This window comes from Schistocerca piceifrons, unplaced genomic scaffold, assembly GCF_021461385.2.
Source record: "Schistocerca piceifrons isolate TAMUIC-IGC-003096 unplaced genomic scaffold, iqSchPice1.1 HiC_scaffold_701, whole genome shotgun sequence".
Lineage (NCBI taxonomy): Eukaryota > Metazoa > Arthropoda > Insecta > Orthoptera > Acrididae > Schistocerca > Schistocerca piceifrons.
The window spans coordinates 843887-860906 of record NW_025728950.1 but is presented as its reverse complement, the minus strand read 5'-3'; the positions used below and the strand labels follow the sequence as shown (position 1 = coordinate 860906).

General features: G+C 49.2%; 1 non-coding gene and 4 pseudogenes across 1 annotated transcript; all 5 read left to right on the top strand.

The window, feature by feature from the left end:
* The first annotated feature begins 2904 nt into the window (after positions 1-2904).
* Positions 2905-3115, top strand: LOC124769449 (annotated as a pseudogene).
* A 3241-nt stretch (positions 3116-6356) lies between these two features.
* On the top strand, positions 6357-6567 carry LOC124769448 (annotated as a pseudogene).
* Positions 6568-9821: 3254 nt separating this feature from the next.
* LOC124769510 lies at positions 9822-10012 on the top strand. The gene has a single exon (XR_007013016.1). It is a non-coding gene; the product is annotated as a U2 spliceosomal RNA (small nuclear RNA).
* A 3218-nt stretch (positions 10013-13230) lies between these two features.
* LOC124769481 lies at positions 13231-13443 on the top strand (annotated as a pseudogene).
* Positions 13444-16674: 3231 nt separating this feature from the next.
* On the top strand, positions 16675-16887 carry LOC124769480 (annotated as a pseudogene).
* Positions 16888-17020: the final 133 nt, after the last annotated feature.

The following is a 17020-nucleotide window of genomic DNA, read 5'->3' as shown; positions in this document are numbered from 1 at the left end:
CGTCGTCGTCGTCGCCGCCGCACGCACGCTGAATACGTGTGTACACACGCACACACACATATGCAGTAGGCGGTGGACGATGTAAGCACTCGGCTAGGTGTAGCTCGCGCCAGCATAGCTCGCACCGGCCTGACGCTGCTGTGGGGCGGCCTCACGGCTTCTCCACTGCCCTGGCAGCTAGCGGCGTTCAAATGGGAGTCGCAGTTTACTCCTCGACATGGAGGGTAGTACTGGGATGTTGACGAGTGATCTCGTATTTGGTCGTTCCTTCCGGCACTTGCCTTTGTGATGTTTTCGACGGTCGCCTGTTGCCATATCGGCCCGCACCACCGTGTGTCACTCCCACATGTGGAGCGCACACGCTGCAAGCATTTAGGCCCTGACACTGCGGTTTTTCATCTCTGGCGGTACTCCGCAAGGATACCGCCCTTCGATTGTGCCATTCCAGCACTAATCGAAGTGCTAGGTTTTCCGGCCTGTTAGGAGACCGCTTCTGCAAAACGTGCGAGGAGATGTTTGCTGGTTGCGAGCTACCCGCCGATTTTCTAGCTGTATGTATGGTCCTTAATCCAAAGGTCACAGGTCACTGTCGGGCTAAGGACGTGTTCTTAACACTGATTATAAGTTGGTGGCACGAAGTGTGGCTTCACATCTTAAACAGGTAATGAATAAGGTACACTGGCGTTTCGAATCGAACCACCTTCACCGCTGCTTCTATATACCGTGATGCTGTCTTACTCACCCACCGCCGACGCTCGAACCCCGGCTTCAATTGATCTCTAGATTTCGCCGGTGCCTTCTCCCATCCTTACCTGCTGGCCGTTATGTCGCGGAAGGGTTTCGGGGAGCACTTCATAAGAGACATCCGGCACTTCTTGGATGGAGCAAATTCCAGAATCATTGTGAACGGCTGCAGATCACGACCAATTCCCATCAGACGATCAGTTCGACAAGGCTGTCCCTTGTCAGTGTATTTTATCGCTTTGGCGCTGGACCCCATGCAGCGTGACATCGGATGGATGGTCGATGGTGTTCCTTTCCCAGGCGTCACCTTCCGCAGTGCGGCATACGCGGATGGTGTAGGTGTGTTTGTAGCAAACGCCAATGACATCGATTCGGTTCGCCGAGTCCTCCACGTTTATGAACGAGCATCCGGTGCCATGTTAAAATCCAACAAAATGGTGCTAATGCCACTAGGGCCACGATCATTGACCATCGAACGCCCATGCAACCGGATTGTAGGGGAACAACGTATCTTGGGTCTTGAGGTGACTGACTGTCCGCAGCGCATGTTAACACTCACGTGCAGGCGGATTCTCACGCGCATCAGAGGATTTTGCGTGAGTCACACTGATCGACGACTCGACCTCCATCAACGAATCCAACTGATTAGTTCATACATCCTATCACGGGCATAGTATGTAGCACAACTCCATACGCTACCGAAACAAACCAGCAGAGCCATCTCACAAACAGTATATTGCCTATTGTGGCGGCATGCACTATTCAAAGTTGATGCGCAGAATTGTACACTGCCAAAGGTCGATAGTGGCCTTGGACTCATTGACTTTCCCCGCAAATGTGCGGCAATCCTGATTCAAAGTATCGCCACTTTGCGTGAGATTGACCCAGGTGGTACAACAGCGGTGCTTTTCGACCGTTATCGCCCACAATCGGCGCGTGCACCAGTATGTTTGACACATATTCCATTCCGGATGACGACAGTCAAGGACTATTACCTCAATCAAAGTTACGTCCTAACAGTGGCCACCGACAAGGCACGCACATCGAAGCGCCTTTACTAGGCGCTTCGAGGCCAGCCCACACCACATAAATTGGAGGACAGACGACCGTCGGTCATCTGACACCAAGCTTGGGCTAATATCAACCACCCAGCCCTTCCCACAGAAGTTTCAGCGCTACGGTATCGCGTTGTAAACAATTTAATACCCACTAATCACCGCCTGGTGGCCATCCGCCTATGGCCCTCGGCTGCTTGCGGCCGATGTGGTGACGTAGACACCAGAGAGCATCGTCTCTTATGCCCTCACGTCACAGAAGTGTGGGACCTTGCACGTGTGCTATTAGCGCTGATCGGTGGGACTACACTGGACTATGTGTCAATCGACTGGTTCCTTACCCCTGATATTCAGACCAACCAACGAACACGACGTAACGCAATGGTGTGGCTCTTGGGCCACACCATTTTCACGATCTATGACCTTTGCCTCACCGATGCTGTCTCTTTCATGGACTACCTTTGGAGCCAGCATCGCCTGGCGGAATCTGACCGGAAATATACCATTACTTTTGCAAGATTTCTTAAAGTTGCAATGGTTCATGGTTATCAAATGGTGTTCTGGGCTGACTAAGGCACCTCGTATAAGAATTGCCTGAGTGTACCCCTGGATCTTTGTCACTCAGACTTTCAAACTACCCTTGACTTACCCATACCCCAGATTTGATATTGGCCTTCAGGGCATCACTAGAGTAGACTGTTCTATGATACTGATAATATGGAAATTGGTAACACGGAAATTGTGTGAACCTTGTATGAAAAATTATTGGAAAATTGGAAAACACATAATCTATCTTAAAGGATTATTACTTCGTTAATTCTATGGGCGATGGAATTATCTCGCCAGTTTCGTTTGAGTGTGCTGCCGTCGCTGTTTTTTTTTTTATTTTGCCTTCATTTCTGTCTTTATTTATTTCTTTCTATTTAGTTTTTAACATCATCACTTGCTTCACACCTGGAGAGGGAGGTGTGTTTCTGAGTAGTGTGTCGTCGTCCCCAAGGCATAGCAGAGTATGCCTCCGCTTTTATTTTCGGTTTATGGCAATAAGTCTTGCTACTAACAACACCCTGCTTTACGTGCTGCGTCGACACTAGAGGATGGCGGCATTTTTGGAGAGGAAAAGGTAGGTCTATAGGGGAGGTAGGAGGGAAAAAAGTGTAGTATTTGTCTTATCAGCTTAATATCTGATACGTCCTGCATCACACGACCAGAATATTACACTCATTTTTGGCTTATGACGGAGTGCTAGGGGCTTGCTCCACCTCTGTCGCGGGTTGGCCCGGCATTGAAGTACCGCCGGGATCGGCCCACCTAAAATTAATTAAAACACAGCCTGAAATGGGTTAACTTTCTGCAGTGATCAGATATTCCGCTGGTAGCAAAACTTGTCGTAGTTGTTGATGTGCCCAGTAGTTAGTTGCTTACACACCACGATTTCTTTTCATTAATTTAAGATTATCTTAAGAATTTTTTTTTTTTTTTGCGGTTAGCCGGACGGCACTTGCAGCCGCATTACGCTAGGCTGGTAATTTATGGGGGCACAGGACAGTGCCTTCGGATGCCTCGTTAGCGTCTCTTATGGTCCGGGCACAGATAATTTTAATTAAATTTTTTGGAGTTATAACCTTAGCTCCTCGCGAACGTCGTCGTCGTCGTCGTCGTCGTCGCCGCCGCACGCACGCTGAATACGTGTGTACACACGCACACACACATATGCAGTAGCCGGTGGACGATGTAAGCACTCGGCTAGGTGTAGCTCGCGCCAGCATAGCTCGCACCGGCCTGACGCTGCTGTGGGGCGGCCTCACGGCTTCTCCACTGCCCTGGCAGCTAGCGGCGTTCAAATGGGAGTCGCAGTTTACTCCTCGACATGGAGGGTAGTACTGGGATGTTGACGAGTGATCTCGTATTTGGTCGTTCCTTCCGGCACTTGCCTTTGTGATGTTTTCGACGGTCGCCTGTTGCCATATCGGCCCGCACCACCGTGTGTCACTCCCACATGTGGAGCGCACACGCTGCAAGCATTTAGGCCCTGACACTGCGGTTTTTCATCTCTGGCGGTACTCCGCAAGGATACCGCCCTTCGATTGTGCCATTCCAGCACTAATCGAAGTGCTAGGTTTTCCGGCCTGTTAGGAGACCGCTTCTGCAAAACGTGCGAGGAGATGTTTGCTGGTTGCGAGCTACCCGCCGATTTTCTAGCTGTATGTATGGTCCTTAATCCAAAGGTCACAGGTCACTGTCGGGCTAAGGACGTGTTCTTAACACTGATTATAAGTTGGTGGCACGAAGTGTGGCTTCACATCTTAAACAGGTAATGAATAAGGTACACTGGCGTTTCGAATCGAACCACCTTCACCGCTGCTTCTATATACCGTGATGCTGTCTTACTCACCCACCGCCGACGCTCGAACCCCGGCTTCAATTGATCTCTAGATTTCGCCGGTGCCTTCTCCCATCCTTACCTGCTGGCCGTTATGTCGCGGAAGGGTTTCGGGGAGCACTTCATAAGAGACATCCGGCACTTCTTGGATGGAGCAAATTCCAGAATCATTGTGAACGGCTGCAGATCACGACCAATTCCCATCAGACGATCAGTTCGACAAGGCTGTCCCTTGTCAGTGTATTTTATCGCTTTGGCGCTGGACCCCATGCTGCGTGACATCGGATGGATGGTCGATGGTGTTCCTTTCCCAGGCGTCACCTTCCGCAGTGCGGCATACGCGGATGGTGTAGGTGTGTTTGTAGCAAACGCCAATGACATCGATTCGGTTCGCCGAGTCCTCCACGTTTATGAACGAGCATCCGGTGCCATGTTAAAATCCAACAAAATGGTGCTAATGCCACTAGGGCCACGATCATTGACCATCGAACGCCCATGCAACCGGATTGTAGGGGAACAACGTATCTTGGGTCTTGAGGTGACTGACTGTCCGCAGCGCATGTTAACACTCACGTGCAGGCGGATTCTCACGCGCATCAGAGGATTTTGCGTGAGTCACACTGATCGACGACTCGACCTCCATCAACGAATCCAACTGATTAGTTCATACATCCTATCACGGGCATAGTATGTAGCACAACTCCATACGCTACCGAAACAAACCAGCAGAGCCATCTCACAAACAGTATATTGCCTATTGTGGCGGCATGCACTATTCAAAGTTGATGCGCAGAATTGTACACTGCCAAAGGTCGATAGTGGCCTTGGACTCATTGACTTTCCCCGCAAATGTGCGGCAATCCTGATTCAAAGAATCGCGACTTTGCGTGAGATTGACCCAGGTGGTACAACAGCGGTGCTTTTCGACCGTTATCGCCCACAATCGGCGCGTGCACCAGTATGTTTGACACATATTCCATTCCGGATGACGACAGTCAAGGACTATTACCTCAATCAAAGTTACGTCCTAACAGTGGCCACCGACAAGGCACGCACATCGAAGCGCCTTTACTAGGCGCTTCGAGGCCAGCCCACACCACATAAATTGGAGGACAGACGACCGTCGGTCATCTGGCACCAAGCTTGGGCTAATATCAACCACCCAGCCCTTCCCACAGAAGTTTCAGCGCTATGGTATCGCGTTGTAAACAATTTAATACCCACTAATCACCGCCTGGTGGCCATCCGCCTATGGCCCTCGGCTGCTTGCGGCCGATGTGGTGACGTAGACACCAGAGAGCATCGTCTCTTATGCCCTCACGTCACAGAAGTGTGGGACCTTGCCCGTGTGCTATTAGCGCTGATCGGTGGGACTACACTGGACTATGTGTCAATCGACTGGTTCCTTACCCCTGATATTCAGACCAACCAACGAACACGACGTAACGCAATGGTGTGGCTCTTGGGCCACACCATTTTCACGATCTATGACCTTTGCCTCACCGATGCTGTCTCTTTCATGGACTACCTTTGGAGCCAGCATCGCCTGGCGGAATCTGACCGGAAATATACCATTACTTTTGCAAGATTTCTTAAAGTTGCAATGGTTCATGGTTATCAAATGGTGTTCTGGGCTGACTAAGGCACCTCGTATAAGAATTGCCTGAGTGTACCCCTGGATCTTTGTCACTCAGACTTTCAAACTACCCTTGACTCACCCATACCCCAGATTTGATATTGGCCTTCAGGGCATCACTAGAGTAGACTGTTCTATGATACTGATAATATGGAAATTGGTAACACGGAAATTGTGTGAACCTTGTATGAAAAATTATTGGAAAATTGGAAAACACATAATCTATCTTAAAGGATTATTACTTCGTTAATTCTATGGGCGATGGAATTATCTCGCCAGTTTCGTTTGAGTGTGCTGCCGTCGCTGTTTTTTTCTTTATTTTGCCTTCATTTCTGTCTTTATTTATTTCTTTCTATTTAGTTATTAACATCATCACTTGCTTCACACCTGGAGAGGGAGGTGTGTTTCTGAGTAGTGTGTCGTCGTCCCCAAGGCATAGCAGAGTATGCCTCCGCTTTTATTTTCGGTTTATGGCAATAAGTCTTGCTACTAACAACACCCTGCTTTACGTGCTGCGTCGACACTAGAGGATGGCGGCATTTTTGGAGAGGAAAAGGTAGGTCTATAGGGGAGGTAGGAGGGAAAAAAGTGTAGTATTTGTCTTATCAGCTTAATATCTGATACGTCCTGCATCACACGACCAGAATATTACACTCATTTTTGGCTTATGACGGAGTGCTAGGGGCTTGCTCCACCTCTGTCGCGGGTTGGCCCGGCATTGAAGTACCGCCGGGATCGGCCCACCTAAAATTAATTAAAACACAGCCTGAAATGGGTTAACTTTCTGCAGTGATCAGATATTCCGCTGGTAGCAAAACTTGTCGTAGTTGTTGATGTGCCCAGTAGTTAGTTGCTTACACACCACGATTTCTTTTCATTAATTTAAGATTATCTTAAGAATTTTTTTTTTTTTTTGCGGTTAGCCGGACGGCACTTGCAGCCGCATTACGCTAGGCTGGTAATTTATGGGGGCACAGGACAGTGCCTTCGGATGCCTCGTTAGCGTCTCTTATGGTCCGGGCACAGATAATTTTAATTAAATTTTTTGGAGTTATAACCTTAGCTCCTCGCGAACGTCGTCGTCGTCGTCGCCGCCGCACGCACGCTGAATACGTGTGTACACACGCACACACACACATATGCAGTAGGCGGTGGACGATGTAAGCACTCGGCTAGGTGTAGCTCGCGCCAGCATAGCTCGCACCGGCCTGACGCTGCTGTGGGGCGGCCTCACGGCTTCTCCACTGCCCTGGCAGCTAGCGGCGTTCAAATGGGAGTCGCAGTTTACTCCTCGACATGGAGGGTAGTACTGGGATGTTGACGAGTGATCTCGTATTTGGTCGTTCCTTCCGGCACTTGCCTTTGTGATGTTTTCGACGGTCGCCTGTTGCCATATCGGCCCGCACCACCGTGTGTCACTCCCACATGTGGTGCGCACACGCTGCAAGCATTTAGGCCCTGACACTGCGGTTTTTCATCTCTGGCGGTACTCCGCAAGGATACCGCCCTTCGATTGTGCCATTCCAGCACTAATCGAAGTGCTAGGTTTTCCGGCCTGTTAGGAGACCGCTTCTGCAAAACGTGCGAGGAGATGTTTGCTGGTTGCGAGCTACCCGCCGATTTTCTAGCTGTATGTATGGTCCTTAATCCAAAGGTCACAGGTCACTGTCGGGCTAAGGACGTGTTCTTAACACTGATTATAAGTTGGTGGCACGAAGTGTGGCTTCACATCTTAAACAGGTAATGAATAAGGTACACTGGCGTTTCGAATCGAACCACCTTCACCGCTGCTTCTATATACCGTGATGCTGTCTTACTCACCCACCGCCGACGCTCGAACCCCGGCTTCAATTGATCTCTAGATTTCGCCGGTGCCTTCTCCCATCCTTACCTGCTGGCCGTTATGTCGCGGAAGGGTTTCGGGGAGCACTTCATAAGAGACATCCGGCACTTCTTGGATGGAGCAAATTCCAGAATCATTGTGAACGGCTGCAGATCACGACCAATTCCCATCAGACGATCAGTTCGACAAGGCTGTCCCTTGTCAGTGTATTTTATCGCTTTGGCGCTGGACCCCATGCTGCGTGACATCGGATGGATGGTCGATGGTGTTCCTTTCCCAGGCGTCACCTTCCGCAGTGCGGCATACGCGGATGGTGTAGGTGTGTTTGTAGCAAACGCCAATGACATCGATTCGGTTCGCCGAGTCCTCCACGTTTATGAACGAGCATCCGGTGCCATGTTAAAATCCAACAAAATGGTGCTAATGCCACTAGGGCCACGATCATTGACCATCGAACGCCCATGCAACCGGATTGTAGGGGAACAACGTATCTTGGGTCTTGAGGTGACTGACTGTCCGCAGCGCATGTTAACACTCACGTGCAGGCGGATTCTCACGCGCATCAGAGGATTTTGCGTGAGTCACACTGATCGACGACTCGACCTCCATCAACGAATCCAACTGATTAGTTCATACATCCTATCACGGGCATAGTATGTAGCACAACTCCATACGCTACCGAAACAAACCAGCAGAGCCATCTCACAAACAGTATATTGCCTATTGTGGCGGCATGCACTATTCAAAGTTGATGCGCAGAATTGTACACTGCCAAAGGTCGATAGTGGCCTTGGACTCATTGACTTTCCCCGCAAATGTGCGGCAATCCTGATTCAAAGAATCGCGACTTTGCGTGAGATTGACCCAGGTGGTACAACAGCGGTGCTTTTCGACCGTTATCGCCCACAATCGGCGCGTGCACCAGTATGTTTGACACATATTCCATTCCGGATGACGACAGTCAAGGACTATTACCTCAATCAAAGTTACGTCCTAACAGTGGCCACCGACAAGGCACGCACATCGAAGCGCCTTTACTAGGCGCTTCGAGGCCAGCCCACACCACATAAATTGGAGGACAGACGACCGTCGGTCATCTGACACCAAGCTTGGGCTAATATCAACCACCCAGCCCTTCCCACAGAAGTTTCAGCGCTATGGTATCGCGTTGTAAACAATTTAATACCCACTAATCACCGCCTGGTGGCCATCCGCCTATGGCCCTCGGCTGCTTGCGGCCGATGTGGTGACGTAGACACCAGAGAGCATCGTCTCTTATGCCCTCACGTCACAGAAGTGTGGGACCTTGCACGTGTGCTATTAGCGCTGATCGGTGGGACTACACTGGACTATGTGTCAATCGACTGGTTCCTTACCCCTGATATTCAGACCAACCAACGAACACGACGTAACGCAATGGTGTGGCTCTTGGGCCACACCATTTTCACGATCTATGACCTTTGCCTCACCGATGCTGTCTCTTTCATGGACTACCTTTGGAGCCAGCATCGCCTGGCGGAATCTGACCGGAAATATACCATTACTTTTGCAAGATATCTTAAAGTTGCAATGGTTCATGGTTATCAAAAGGTGTTCTGGGCTGACTAAGGCACCTCGTATAAGAATTGCCTGAGTGTACCCCTGGACCTTTGTCACTCAGACTTTCAAACTACCCTTGACTTACCCATACCCCAGATTTGATATTGGCCTTCAGGGCATCACTAGAGTAGACTGTTCTATGATACTGATAATATGGAAATTGGTAACACGGAAATTGTGTGAACCTTGTATGAAAAATTATTGGAAAATTGGAAAACACATAATCTATCTTAAAGGATTATTACTTCGTTAATTCTATGGGCGATGGAATTATCTCGCCAGTTTCGTTTGAGTGTGCTGCCGTCGCTGTTTTTTTTTTTATTTTGCCTTCATTTCTGTCTTTATTTATTTCTTTCTATTTAGTTTTTAACATCATCACTTGCTTCACACCTGGAGAGGGAGGTGTGTTTCTGAGTAGTGTGTCGTCGCCCCCAAGGCATAGCAGAGTATGCCTCCGCTTTTATTTTCGGTTTATGGCAATAAGTCTTGCTACTAACAACACCCTGCTTTACGTGCTGCGTCGACACTAGAGGATGGCGGCATTTTTGGAGAGGAAAAGGTAGGTCTATAGGCGAGGTAGGAGGGAAAAAAGTGTAGTATTTGTCTTATCAGCTTAATATCTGATACGTCCTGCATCACACGACCAGAATATTACACTCATTTTTGGCTTATGACGGAGTGCTAGGGGCTTGCTCCACCTCTGTCGCGGGTTGGCCCGGCATTGAAGTACCGCCGGGATCGGCCCACCTAAAATTAATTAAAACACAGCCTGAAATGGGTTAACTTTCTGCAGTGATCAGATATTCCGCTGGTAGCAAAACTTGTCGTAGTTGTTGATGTGCCCAGTAGTTAGTTGCTTACACACCACGATATCTTTTCATTAATTTAAGATTATCTTAAGAATTTTTTTTTTTTTGCGGTTAGCCGGACGGCACTTGCAGCCGCATTACGCTAGGCTGGTAATTTATGGGGGCACAGGACAGTGCCTTCGGATGCCTCGTTAGCGTCTCTTATGGTCCGGGCACAGATAATTTTAATTAAATTTTTTGGAGTTATAACCTTAGCTCCTCGCGAACGTCGTCGCCAACGCACGCACGCTGAATACGTGTGTACACACGCACACACACATATGCAGTAGCCGGTGGACGATGTAAGCACTCGGCTAGGTGTAGCTCGCGCCAGCATAGCTCGCACCGGCCTGACGCTGCTGTGGGGCGGCCTCACGGCTTCTCCACTGCCCTGGCAGCTAGCGACGTTCAAATGGGAGTCGCAGTTTACTCCTCGACATGGAGGGTAGTACTGGGATGTTGACGAGTGATCTCGTATTTGGTCGTTCCTTCCGGCACTTGCCTTTGTGATGTTTTCGACGGTCGCCTGTTGCCATATCGGCCCGCACCACCGTGTGTCACTCCCACATGTGGAGCGCACACGCTGCAAGCATTTAGGCCCTGACACTGCGGTTTTTCATCTCTGGCGGTACTCCGCAAGGATACCGCCCTTCGATTGTGCCATTCCAGCACTAATCGAAGTGCTAGGTTTTCCGGCCTGTTAGGAGACCGCTTCTGCAAAACGTGCGAGGAGATGTTTGCTGGTTGCGAGCTACCCGCCGATTTTCTAGCTGTATGTATGGTCCCTAATCCAAAGGTCACAGGTCACTGTCGGGCTAAGGACGTGTTCTTAACACTGATTATAAGTTGGTGGCACGAAGTGTGGCTTCACATCTTAAACAGGTAATGAATAAGGTACACTGGCGTTTCGAATCGAACCACCTTCACCGCTGCTTCTATATACCGTGATGCTGTCTTACTCACCCACCGCCGACGCTCGAACCCCGGCTTCAATTGATCTCTAGATTTCGCCGGTGCCTTCTCCCATCCTTACCTGCTGGCCGTTATGTCGCGGAAGGGTTTCGGGGAGCACTTCATAAGAGACATCCGGCACTTCTTGGATGGATCAAATTCCAGAATCATTGTGAACGGCTGCAGATCACGACCAATTCCCATCAGACGATCAGTTCGACAAGGCTGTCCCTTGTCAGTGTATTTTATCGCTTTGGCGCTGGACCCCATGCTGCGTGACATCGGATGGATGGTCGATGGTGTTCCTTTCCCAGGCGTCACCTTCTGCAGTGCGGCATACGCGGATGGTGTAGGTGTGTTTGTAGCAAACGCCAATGACATCGATTCGGTTCGCCGAGTCCTCCACGTTTATGAACGAGCATCCGGTGCCATGTTAAAATCCAACAAAATGGTGCTAATGCCACTAGGGCCACGATCATTGACCATCGAACGCCCATGCAACCGGATTGTAGGGGAACAACGTATCTTGGGTCTTGAGGTGACTGACTGTCCGCAGCGCATGTTAACACTCACGTGCAGGCGGATTCTCACGCGCATCAGAGGATTTTGCGTGAGTCACACTGATCGACGACTCGACCTCCATCAACGAATCCAACTGATTAGTTCATACATCCTATCACGGGCATAGTATGTAGCACAACTCCATACGCTACCGAAACAAACCAGCAGAGCCATCTCACAAACAGTATATTGCCTATTGTGGCGGCATGCACTATTCAAAGTTGATGCGCAGAATTGTACACTGCCAAAGGTCGATAGTGGCCTTGGACTCATTGACTTTCCCCGCAAATGTGCGGCAATCCTGATTCAAAGTATCGCCACTTTGCGTGAGATTGACCCAGGTGGTACAACAGCGGTGCTTTTCGACCGTTATCGCCCACAATCGGCGCGTGCACCAGTATGTTTGACACATATTCCATTCCGGATGACGACAGTCAAGGACTATTACCTCAATCAAAGTTACGTCCTAACAGTGGCCACCGACAAGGCACGCACATCGAAGCGCCATTACTAGGCGCTTCGAGGCCAGCCCACACCACATAAATTGGAGGACAGACGACCGTCGGTCATCTGACACCAAGCTTGGGCTAATATCAACCACCCAGCCCTTCCCACAGAAGTTTCAGCGCTATGGTATCGCGTTGTAAACAATTTAATACCCAGTAATCACCGCCTGGTGGCCATCCGCCTATGGCCCTCGGCTGCTTGCGGCCGATGTGGTGACGTAGACACCAGAGAGCATCGTCTCTTATGCCCTCACGTCACAGAAGTGTGGGACCTTGCACGTGTGCTATTAGCGCTGATCGGTGGGACTACACTGGACTATGTGTCAATCGACTGGTTCCTTACCCCTGATATTCAGACCAACCAACGAACACGACGTAACGCAATGGTGTGGCTCTTGGGCCACACCATTTTCACGATCTATGACCTTTGCCTCACCGATGCTGTCTCTTTCATGGACTACCTTTGGAGCCAGCATCGCCTGGCGGAATCTGACCGGAAATATACCATTACTTTTGCAAGATTTCTTAAAGTTGCAATGGTTCATGGTTATCAAAAGGTGTTCTGGGCTGACTAAGGCACCTCGTATAAGAATTGCCTGAGTGTACCCCTGGATCTTTGTCACTCAGACTTTCAAACTACCCTTGACTTACCCATACCCCAGATTTGATATTGGCCTTCAGGGCATCACTAGAGTAGACTGTTCTATGATACTGATAATATGGAAATTGGTAACACGGAAATTGTGTGAACCTTGTATGAAAAATTATTGGAAAATTGGAAAACACATAATCTATCTTAAAGGATTATTACTTCGTTAATTCTATGGGCGATGGAATTATCTCGCCAGTTTCGTTTGAGTGTGCTGCCGTCGCTGTTTTTTTTTTATTTTGCCTTCATTTCTGTCTTTATTTATTTCTTTCTATTTAGTTTTTAACATCATCACTTGCTTCACACCTGGAGAGGGAGGTGTGTTTCTGAGTAGTGTGTCGTCGCCCCCAAGGCATAGCAGAGTATGCCTCCGCTTTTATTTTCGGTTTATGGCAATAAGTCTTGCTACTAACAACACCCTGCTTTACGTGCTGCGTCGACACTAGAGGATGGCGACATTTTTGGAGAGGAAAAGGTAGGTCTATAGGGGAGGTACGAGGGAAAAAAGTGTAGTATTTGTCTTATCAGCTTAATATCTGATACGTCCTGCATCACACGACCAGAATATTACACTCATTTTTGGCTTATGACGGAGTGCTAGGGGCTTGCTCCACCTCTGTCGCGGGTTGGCCCGGCAATGAAGTACCGCCGGGATCGGCCCACCTAAAATTAATTAAAACACAGCCTGAAATGGGTTAACTTTCTGCAGTGATCAGATATTCCGCTGGTAGCAAAACTTGTCGTAGTTGTTGATGTGCCCAGTAGTTAGTTGCTTACACACCACGATTTCTTTTCATTAATTTAAGATTATCTTAAGAATTTTTTTTTTTGCGGTTAGCCGGACGGCACTTGCAGCCGCATTACGCTAGGCTGGTAATTTATGGGGGCACAGGACAGTGCCTTCGGATGCCTCGTTAGCGTCTCTTATGGTCCGGGCACAGATAATTTTAATTAAATTTTTTGGAGTTATAACCTTAGCTCCTCGCGAACGTCGTCGTCGTCGTCGTCGTCGCCGCCGCACGCACGCTGAATACGTGTGTACACACGCACACACACATATGCAGTAGGCGGTGGACGATGTAAGCACTCGGCTAGGTGTAGCTCGCGCCAGTATAGCTCGCACCGGCCTGACGCTGCTGTGGGGCGGCCTCACGGCTTCTCCACTGCCCTGGCAGCTAGCGGCGTTCAAATGGGAGTCGCAGTTTACTCCTCGACATGGATGGTAGTACTGGGATGTTGACGAGTGATCTCATATTTGGTCGTTCCTTCCGGCACTTGCCTTTGTGATGTTTTCGACGGTCGCCTGTTGCCATATCGGCCCGCACCACCGTGTGTCACTCCCACATGTGGAGCGCACACGCTGCAAGCATTTAGGCCCTGACACTGCGGTTTTTCATCTCTGGCGGTACTCCGCAAGGATACCGCCCTTCGATTGTGCCATTCCAGCACTAATCGAAGTGCTAGGTTTTCCGGCCTGTTAGGAGACCGCTTCTGCAAAACGTGCGAGGAGATGTTTGCTGGTTGCGAGCTACCCGCCGATTTTCTAGCTGTATGTATGGTCCTTAATCCAAAGGTCACAGGTCACTGTCGGGCTAAGGACGTGTTCTTAACACTGATTATAAGTTGGTGGCACGAAGTGTGGCTTCACATCTTAAACAGGTAATGAATAAGGTACACTGGCGTTTCGAATCGAACCACCTTCACCGCTGCTTCTATATACCGTGATGCTGTCTTACTCACCCACCGCCGACGCTCGAACCCCGGCTTCAATTGATCTCTAGATTTCGCCGGTGCCTTCTCCCATCCTTACCTGCTGGCCGTTATGTCGCGGAAGGGTTTCGGGGAGCACTTCATAAGAGACATCCGGCACTTCTTGGATGGAGCAAATTCCAGAATCATTGTGAACGGCTGCAGATCACGACCAATTCCCATCAGACGATCAGTTCGACAAGGCTGTCCCTTGTCAGTGTATTTTATCGCTTTGGCGCTGGACCCCATGCTGCGTGACATCGGATGGATGGTCGATGGTGTTCCTTTCCCAGGCGTCACCTTCCGCAGTGCGGCATACGCGGATGGTGTAGGTGTGTTTGTAGCAAACGCCAATGACATCGATTCGGTTCGCCGAGTCCTCCACGTTTATGAACGAGCATCCGGTGCCATGTTAAAATCCAACAAAATGGTGCTAATGCCACTAGGGCCACGATCATTGACCATCGAACGCCCATGCAACCGGATTGTAGGGGAACAACGTATCTTGGGTCTTGAGGTGACTGACTGTCCGCAGCGCATGTTAACACTCACGTGCAGGCGGATTCTCACGCGCATCAGAGGATTTTGCGTGAGTCACACTGATCGACGACTCGACCTCCATCAACGAATCCAACTGATTAGTTCATACATCCTATCACGGGCATAGTATGTAGCACAACTCCATACGCTACCGAAACAAACCAGCAGAGCCATCTCACAAACAGTATATTGCCTATTGTGGCGGCATGCACTATTCAAAGTTGATGCGCAGAATTGTACACTGCCAAAGGTCGATAGTGGCCTTGGACTCATTGACTTTCCCCGCAAATGTGCGGCAATCCTGATTCAAAGTATCGCCACTTTGCGTGAGATTGACCCAGGTGGTACAACAGCGGTGCTTTTCGACCGTTATCGCCCACAATCGGCGCGTGCACCAGTATGTTTGACACATATTCCATTCCGGATGACGACAGTCAAGGACTATTACCTCAATCAAAGTTACGTCCTAACAGTGGCCACCGACAAGGCACGCACATCGAAGCGCCATTACTAGGCGCTTCGAGGCCAGCCCACACCACATAAATTGGAGGACAGACGACCGTCGGTCATCTGACACCAAGCTTGGGCTAATATCAACCACCCAGCCCTTCCCACAGAAGTTTCAGCGCTATGGTATCGCGTTGTAAACAATTTAATACCCAGTAATCACCGCCTGGTGGCCATCCGCCTATGGCCCTCGGCTGCTTGCGGCCGATGTGGTGACGTAGACACCAGAGAGCATCGTCTCTTATGCCCTCACGTCACAGAAGTGTGGGACCTTGCACGTGTGCTATTAGCGCTGATCGGTGGGACTACACTGGACTATGTGTCAATCGACTGGTTCCTTACCCCTGATATTCAGACCAACCAACGAACACGACGTAACGCAATGGTGTGGCTCTTGGGCCACACCATTTTCACGATCTATGACCTTTGCCTCACCGATGCTGTCTCTTTCATGGACTACCTTTGGAGCCAGCATCGCCTGGCGGAATCTGACCGGAAATATACCATTACTTTTGCAAGATTTCTTAAAGTTGCAATGGTTCATGGTTATCAAAAGGTGTTCTGGGCTGACTAAGGCACCTCGTATAAGAATTGCCTGAGTGTACCCCTGGATCTTTGTCACTCAGACTTTCAAACTACCCTTGACTTACCCATACCCCAGATTTGATATTGGCCTTCAGGGCATCACTAGAGTAGACTGTTCTATGATACTGATAATATGGAAATTGGTAACACGGAAATTGTGTGAACCTTGTATGAAAAATTATTGGAAAATTGGAAAACACATAATCTATCTTAAAGGATTATTACTTCGTTAATTCTATGGGCGATGGAATTATCTCGCCAGTTTCGTTTGAGTGTGCTGCCGTCGCTGTTTTTTTTTTATTTTGCCTTCATTTCTGTCTTTATTTATTTCTTTCTATTTAGTTTTTAACATCATCACTTGCTTCACACCTGGAGAGGGAGGTGTGTTTCTGAGTAGTGTGTCGTCGCCCCCAAGGCATAGCAGAGTATGCCTCCGCTTTTATTTTCGGTTTATGGCAATAAGTCTTGCTACTAACAACACCCTGCTTTACGTGCTGCGTCGACACTAGAGGATGGCGACATTTTTGGAGAGGAAAAGGTAGGTCTATAGGGGAGGTACGAGGGAAAAAAGTGTAGTATTTGTCTTATCAGCTTAATATCTGATACGTCCTGCATCACACGACCAGAATATTACACTCATTTTTGGCTTATGACGGAGTGCTAGGGGCTTGCTCCACCTCTGTCGCGGGTTGGCCCGGCAATGAAGTACCGCCGGGATCGGCCCACCTAAAATTAATTAAAACACAGCCTGAAATGGGTTAACTTTCTGCAGTGATCAGATATTCCGCTGGTAGCAAAACTTGTCGTAGTTGTTGATGTGCCCAGTAGTTAGTTGCTTACACACCACGATTTCTTTTCATTAAT